We start from the raw sequence: 8,392 nt of genomic DNA on the forward strand, positions 1-8,392 counted from the left end.
ATAGCAAATATGGAAATAGTAATAAAGGAAATTATTGTAGAATGTACAACTTGACAATATAAATGAACATGATAATAGTTATAAATCTAACAACAATAATAATAAAAGAAGGAAACACAGTAAAAACATATAACTAGCAAATACATTTCTAATTTTTATGAAAATATGCTCTTTCACACACTCATTCACTCTTCACTCATCATACAAGTCAGCTAGAAGTATTCAGCAAGCGATTTCAGCAGTCCATCTTAAATCTCCTCGAAAACGCATATCCCTAAAGGTAGCAGGGAGTGTATTCCACAGCCTAGTGGCAGTGACTACAAAGAAGTGGTTGTAAGCCCTGGAGTGACTTGAGAGATATAGTTAAAGAGGAGGCAGATCGTGTGTCATGGTTATGATAGGAGGAGAGGTAATTAAAGTTTGATGAGAGGTAATCTGGTACACCTGAGTTTAGAACTCCATGCAGAAGGGATAACATGTGGAGACTGTGACGCTCATGAATACGAAGCCATGACAACTTCCTATAATAAAGTGAAATGTGAGATTCATATTGCAGCTTAAATATATAAATATAAATCAGCAGCTGGGGAGAATGACTGTAGCTGTTATTGTGCGATCTGTTGCATTGGGTACCCAGTCATATACTATTCAGATATTTTGTGAATGTTAGGGAAACTAGCAAAGAAATTAAGAAATTAAATGTCTGCAGTCAGGGAGAAGGTGGAAAGTTTGGTAAACTTGTTTCTTAAATACTGTTATGTGACCAGTCACCATCTATAGAATTTGACTGCGATACCAATGGTAAAATATCTACAGCTCTCTTGTTGCCCTGGATACAGAAGGTACTACCAGGGGAGGCAGCAAAACGTTATCACACTATGCAGGGGATGAGCCTGCAATCCATTGCTAGACTTACTGGTAACCTGTAGCAGTGTAGGTGGGCATTCAATTTCATTACAGTATGCCTAAATTATTAGTTAAGAGTTAATAATGAATGAAGTTGAAAACTAATGTAGATCTTATGTTTCCCGAGCTCGATAGCTGCATTCGCTTAAGTGCGGCCAGTATCCAGTATTTGGGAGATAGTGTGTTCGAACCCCACTGTCAGCAGCCCTGAAGATGGTTTTCTGTGGTTTCCCATTTTCACACCAGGCAAATGCTGGGGCTGTACCTTAATTAAGGCCACAGCCGCATCCTTCTCACTCCTAGCTCTTTCCTGTCCCATCATTGCCATAAGACCTATCTGTGTTGGTGCGACGCAAAACAAATTGTAAAAAAGAAAGTATATACAGTATATCTTACCTTCATTGAAGGAGTTGTTGAAAATGATTTTCATCATTCTCGATACAAACGTTGCACCGACATAAAAAAAATTCTGAATCACTCATATCTCCATCTCTATAATTTCATGTATTAGTCATGTGATTTCATTCTACAAGGCCTCAAGAATGTGTGGATTGTTCTTGTACACTTTCTGTTTTAATTTGTTTATATATTGTCTTGAAGGCATTGCAGTGCCATGGAAACGTCGCAGAAATTTGCAAATGTTTCTGTCATAAGATTTCTTTAGGAGAAATGTCTCAACTAGAAATATCCGTTATCCAATACTATACATTTCTATACTGTTAGGTAACACAAATAATGTTCAACAGCATGTATAGAAATGCAACACTAATAATGTTAATAACATGTGCTCAGCAAGAACTCCACTCATAAAATTAACATTCATACCTTACACTTACAGCTAACCATGCCCACTGCATTGCCTGACCATGCTCTCTATCCTTACCACTTGAGAACAAAGCAAGTATTTCCCCAGTCCACCTGTGTGGCAATATCGGCTAAAGTGCCGATAACTTTTTGCTGCTTCTCCTTGTAGACCTAGAGCTAACATCATCATTCTTTGTTACTAATTCATGGTCAGTTTTAATCAAGCAAGCAAAGCGGAAGTTCATTTAGTAAGCAAGTGCGGACATGGGGATCCCTATTCTGCAATACTGCGCGGCGATAGGTCGTTGGTACGGGTGAAGTGGACTCGCCAGGCATGCTACTGAATACGGAGCCATACATCAGATGGGGTTTACCACAATATTGATGGGAGCTTCGGTTGTGGTGGTGCTACTTGTCATCGGAGGTGTGGAAATGAATCCTGAACCCTGTCCTACTGGTGCTGTTGGATGGGAAGAGATAGAAAAGATAAAGGAAATTGTCAAGGAGGCATGCCAGGTGGAGCAGACCAGGGAACTTCTACAGGATCAAGACAAGGAATTAAGATAATTAAAGGATTGCATGAAAGAGGAACTAAAGAAAGTTGCTTGATGATGATGCTTGATTTTTAAAGGGGCCTAACATCTAAGTTCATCGGCCCACTAAAGAAAGTAACGGAGATAGTGTTCCACAACCACAAGGAAATAGAAAGCTTGAAGGTCAAGGTGAAGAAAATGGAAACAGAGATAATGAAACTGAGGTGGCAAGAGAGAAGGCATCAGCAGGAAACCAGTAAGAAAAACATCTTTATATACGTGTTTCTAGAGGATGCCAAAGAAGATCTAGTAGCTAAAGTACTAGATCTAATAAATAGAAGTCTGAAGATCAGCAGCAGGGAGAAGTACTATGTTCAGCTAATTAGGACGAGAATTGGTAAGCGTCCAGTGAGGTTGAGGCTTGTTTCATTCATAATGGCAAAGAAAATCTTGGACAGTATGCTGCACTTGAAAGGTGGGAAAATATGGATAAAACATGTAATGGAGAGAGAAGTGTTTAGGAGCCAAAAATTGCTCTGATTCCATATGGGCCAAGCAAGGCATTCTTGTCTCATCGCCTACACAAGAGGAAATCAATTTGTGGTGGGTGATGGAAAAAGGAGGCATACGTGGGCAGTGGATCATCTAAAGGAGATGGGCAAGCAACACTGAGAGGACGATGGCCGAGAAAGAATGCGAATGTAGGAGACGGCTGAGCTCAGTGAGTACAGCAGTGGGACGTACAAGAAATGAGAAAGTGAACCAAACTGCTGACTTGGAGGGCACCAGTAGGGAGAACAGCCATGTCAACCTTCAGCGGGAGGAGTGAACAGAGACTGGAAGTAAGGAATCATTGCCCAAACATAGACGGGTGAGCCTGAAGGACTTCTGGCCAAAGAAAGGTAGTTCAAATGAGGAAGTTTGTGACAGGGAAAGTGTTAGTGCACTAGAGGAAAGCTCTAGTGACCTAGGAGTAACTAGGATTACAAGGATAAAGACTGGCACACAGAGTGAAATGCATGGGAGAAAAAAAAATAGAGTTGAAAATAGAGTGTATTAATATTAAAGTTTTTATGACTAAATTAGGGAATGAATCTCTTAGAGATTTGATGGGAAGCTTAAAGGTACTTGCTTGTGTAGAAAACTGGATTGCTCCAGGAAGTAAAATAGAAGTATAAGAATTTACAGTCTGTTCCAAAGAAATCAAAAGAGGGTTTGAAGAGGTAAATATCCTGATGAAAAATGAAATGGCACATGGATTTTAGTGCCAGGAGTGTCCGAGGACATGTTCGGCTCGCCAGGTGCAGGTCTCTCGATTTGACTCCCGTAGGCGACTTGCACGTCATGATGAGGATGAAATGATGATGAAGACGACACATACACCCATCCCCCGCGCCAGAGAAATTAACCAATGACGGTTAAAATTCCTGACCCTGCCGGGAATCGAACCTGGGTCGCCTGTGACCAAAGGCCAGCACGCTAAGCATTTAGCCATGGAGCCGGACAATACCCTGGTGATTAATGGCTATGGTGAGGGAGGGGGTAAACGATAAAATAGAACATATTGGGTCAGAAATAGAGAAAATGATTTGGTTAAAAACAACATCTTCTGATGAGAGTGAGCGGGTTTTGTGCATTGGTTTCATTTACAACCCACCTGAAGCCTCTCCATTTGCAAAAAAGTACTTTTTTAACAAGTTAGCACTGGAAATTAATAGGATAAAATATCCTTTTGAGGATTTAGATATTGTATTGATGGTAGACTTCAGTGCCAGGGTTGTGGATCAGAGGCCATTGTAAACAAAGATCAGAGGAAATATATATTCAAAAGAGAGTATGTAAAGATAAGGGACTTAATAAAAATGGTGAAAAATTATTAGAGTTGTGTGGTATTGAAGATCTATATATTTTAAATGGGTGGTGGTGTGGTGATGAAACAGCAAACCTGACATACATAACAGAAACAGGGGGCAATGTGATTGATATGGTAGCATATTCAAGGAATGCATTACCTATGATTAAGAGTATAAAGGTCCAGGACTGGGGAGATTCACACCATTTACCAATTATTATCAGAATAGAACATAGAGAGAGTAATGCTTTAACGAATTGCACAAGGAATTTTAAAGAAATATCAGTTGCGAAATACAGGTGGAAAGAGGAGCTAGGGAAAGAGTTTAGAAATTATTATGAAAAGCAAAAGGAGTCAGATGTTTGGATTCCTCTGCAAGAGGTATTTAACTATAGGCTTGGTTGAGATCTAAGATCATGAAGTATTTAGCCTTACGAAACCAAGAAAAGCATGAATGCAAGTCAGGTAGGGGTACTGACTGGAGAATTATCTTACGGTTCAATGCCCTATAATCAACTACTGGCCTGAAACTGCCTTGTGGTTTTGACTCAAGAAAAATAGGTGACAAATATGCCGAAGTAGAGAGGCAAATGATATCATCGCTCAGCATCTTATCAATAATTTCCTTGAGGACCTTCATCTTAGGTGGTGACAACGTATAAAGAGGAAATTGTACGGGGATCGAATCCGTAACCTCAATCATGTCAGTCACACATAGATTTTTTGAAAATACATTGGAAATTGACTGACATAATGTACGAATATTTGTGGCCTGATCCTCTGGTAGATGACTGAGATCTAATGTCATCTCACTCTGAGGTGGCGAAACATGTGAACATGATGCAAAATTGCAAGACAAAAGTGGAATAGGGAACTTATTATCAAACTTGAAAGTGCATGATTTCCTTTGAAGATCAAGCACCAGACACAAATGAGACATGCAATCTGCCCCCAATATTATAGGGCATGACAAATTTTTAGCAACATACAACTTAAATTTCCAGGTAAACTTAGAAATACGAATTTTTCCATAGGTGAATCCCTAAAGGAGAATAGTTGACTGAAAATTACACTAAACGAAACATATTCAGGGAGTTTACAACAGTTCTTTAATGTAGAATACCAGTCTTGTAATATAATGGATACAATACTTCCGGAATTGAAGAGGATGGTGACAGGTTCATTGTTTATTTCGATCTTGAGGAATGGCACAAATCCTGGAGCATCAGAAGTAATTTTGAGACATTCTTTAGGACCTTCAAAAAAGCCTTAGATGGCCTTTCTTCTTCAACACATGAAATCATATATAATCTGATTTAAACTGGGCTGAGCCTGGAGACACTGACCGGGAAAAGGACTCAGCCAGCCACTCTCATCAAATTCTATTACTGTTATTGCTTGGAGTTCAACAAGAAGCCATAGTATTCGAAGAATTACAGTTCTTTGTCAAATGCATAGATGATCCACATGTAAAACAGCCTGAAGAGGCATAAGATCCATTTTTAGAACCTTTGGAATTTAACAGAGGGCACTTATTCCTTAAGTTGGTCTGCAGACCCTCAAGCATAACATTTACGAGGAGAGAAAGTTCTAGGCGGGGTGGCCGAGAAACATTAGAAGAAGGTGGTGGATCGCGCGCAATTCTTAAGGTGTCGGCATATTTTGCTCCCTCTGCAGAAACAGACATGGCCTCAAGTTCCCTAAATATTTGAGGATGGGAAGCAAAGAACAAATAAGAGCGATAAGATGAAAAAATTCCTTATGTAATGGTCTATACTATCTGACTTTCGGAATAGTGCAAGGCGAAAACTCTGGTGTAAAATTTTATGTCCTGAACAAAATCAGCTAGACTTTCATCTAGCCTCTAAACTCTGAAATAGTATTTCTGAATTAAAAAGGACAAGGCTCTAGGCGGAATAAAGTTAGCCAGCAGGTGTGCACGGAATATCTCAATGGAGCCTCTTTCTGATATAGCTTTAACGATTTTGTTTGACAAGACACCAATGGTGTAAGGATAGATGATTTGCAAAATTTGAGAGTGTGAGAGGGTAAACACCAAAGCATCTTGGAATTCTACTAGGAATATTAAAAATGAAGTGACGTCATTCGTGGAGTTGACCAAAATTGTTGAAATCCCTGTAAGCAACATGGCTAGTGGATGAGGCAAACTGCTAAAGCCTGGGGATTGTACAGGTGAGGCTACCAGAGGGTTAGGTGTTTCAAAAGCGGCATTGGTAATGAAAAACTGGTGAAGTAGTTGGTTGCCCACGGTGTTAGCTATCTGTTCAGATGGAGCTGACACATGCTGTTGTTCAACAGATTTCTCGCTGTGCAATGACTTGTTATGGTCCTCTTCTACATTCATAGGAAATGGGGCAACTTAATCAATCTTCCCACTAACAAGCCCAGACAACAACTGATTCACCTTATTAGAGAGCTCAGAGATATGTTGACGTTACCGTTGATGGGATGAAAGTTCCTTTTGGGGATCATTGTAATTACCTAGGTGTTAATATAAGGGAAGATCTTCATTGGGGTAATCACATAAATATGATTGTAAATAAGGGGCACAGATCTCTGCAGATGGTTATGAGGGTATTTAGGGTTTGTAGTAAGGATGTAAAGGAGAGGGCATGTAAGTCTCTGGTAAGACCCCAACTAGAGTATGGTTCCAGTGTATGGGACCCTCGCCACACAGATAGATATATAAGGAATGGGTGAACCCTGCCTGTCACATTAAAGTCAACAAAACAACTACCTTATTAAAGTTTTTATGACTTAATTTTGAATTAGCATAACTTTCCACCACTTTGGAAAATTAATGACCATTAATACAATATTATTATAAACTGTTAGATTTTGAGTGATAGTCCTACATATAACATCTGACTCAGGGCCCTGACCTAACTTAAAATATTTAATGACTGAAGATGCTTGCCGTGTCAAGTGAAACATGTCCCATATCAAACACTATGTAATAATTGCATCCCAATTATAAGGATTGTATTGTATTGAACAGATGGTTATTTTTTTTTTTTTTGCTAGGGGCTTTACGTCACACCGACACAGATAGGTCTTATGGCGACGATAAACACTATGTAATAATTGCATCCCAATTATAAGGATTGTATTGTATTGAACAGGTGGTTATTAATAAATTATTTTGTAACTTTTTAATATACTTCAGTATGGTCACAATAATGAGATTCATTGTTTGTAAGTGGTATGTTCCGAGCTGTCAGTTGAGAGATGGCGTGGAATGACATCAGCAGAGAATAAGTTTGAGTAGTGTCTTTAAAAGTAGGAAAGATCACAATATGAAGATAAAGCTGGAATTCAAGAGGATAAATAGGGGCAAATATTCGTTTATAGGAAGGGGAGTTAGGGGTTGGAATAACTTACCAAGGGAGATGTTCAATCAATTTCCAATTTCTTTGCAATCATTTAAGAAAAGGGTAGGAAAGTAATAGATAGGGAATCTGCCACGTGGGCAACTGCCCTGAATGCAGATCAGTAGTGAGTGAGTGAGTGAGCGAGGGAGTGAGTGAGTGAGTGAGTTAGCCATACTAGAATGTTCTTCGCTCAGCTGAAGAGACAACAGATCCTGCACTCTGTTATAAAAATGAAAAAGCCTAGCCTGAACACGTTTAAGTTGGTTTCCGGAGGGTTCACCTCCTTAAAAAAAAAAAAAAAAACTAACAACAGAAGCAAGATCAGCAATATTAGTGCTGATCGTGGACAATGACTCACCAACTTCCTTCTCTCCATAAACAGGAATAGAAATAGGTAACTCTAAAGAATTCTTTCATTTTGATGCATCTGTTGCAACCATGCCACAGACTGAAACTTTTTAATTGCCAGCTCATAAATGAGCTCCTCCTTATGTAAATACCAAGGAGCAAGAACGTCTCTGGTACCGGACATGATGGATGGAAATTTGAACAAAATTTAGAAAACTTTGAAAATGGGAAATTTTTCAGTGTTCGTGTACCAAATTAGGTGAAAATAGTCAAAAGGGGCTTTGTCCAGACCCATTCAACCATGCCCTGCTATCATTTGTTATGGCTAATTCTGTGGCTCACAGAGGAATAGGAAGTGCCTGGGTAGAATGGCTGGAAATGGGATCACTTAGAGCAACTTTTACTTTAACAAATTTGGAAATGTTATTTCTTTCCTTTCTTAAAATTCAGAGAGAGAAATTTAATAGTATAACAAAGAACAGTTGAAAATATGAACAACAAGCTCATCAGCTCCAACAGTGCCTTGGACTTAGAAGTCCTAAATCAGGTACAGAATA

This window comes from Anabrus simplex, chromosome 2, assembly GCF_040414725.1.
Source record: "Anabrus simplex isolate iqAnaSimp1 chromosome 2, ASM4041472v1, whole genome shotgun sequence".
NCBI lineage: Eukaryota > Metazoa > Arthropoda > Insecta > Orthoptera > Tettigoniidae > Anabrus > Anabrus simplex.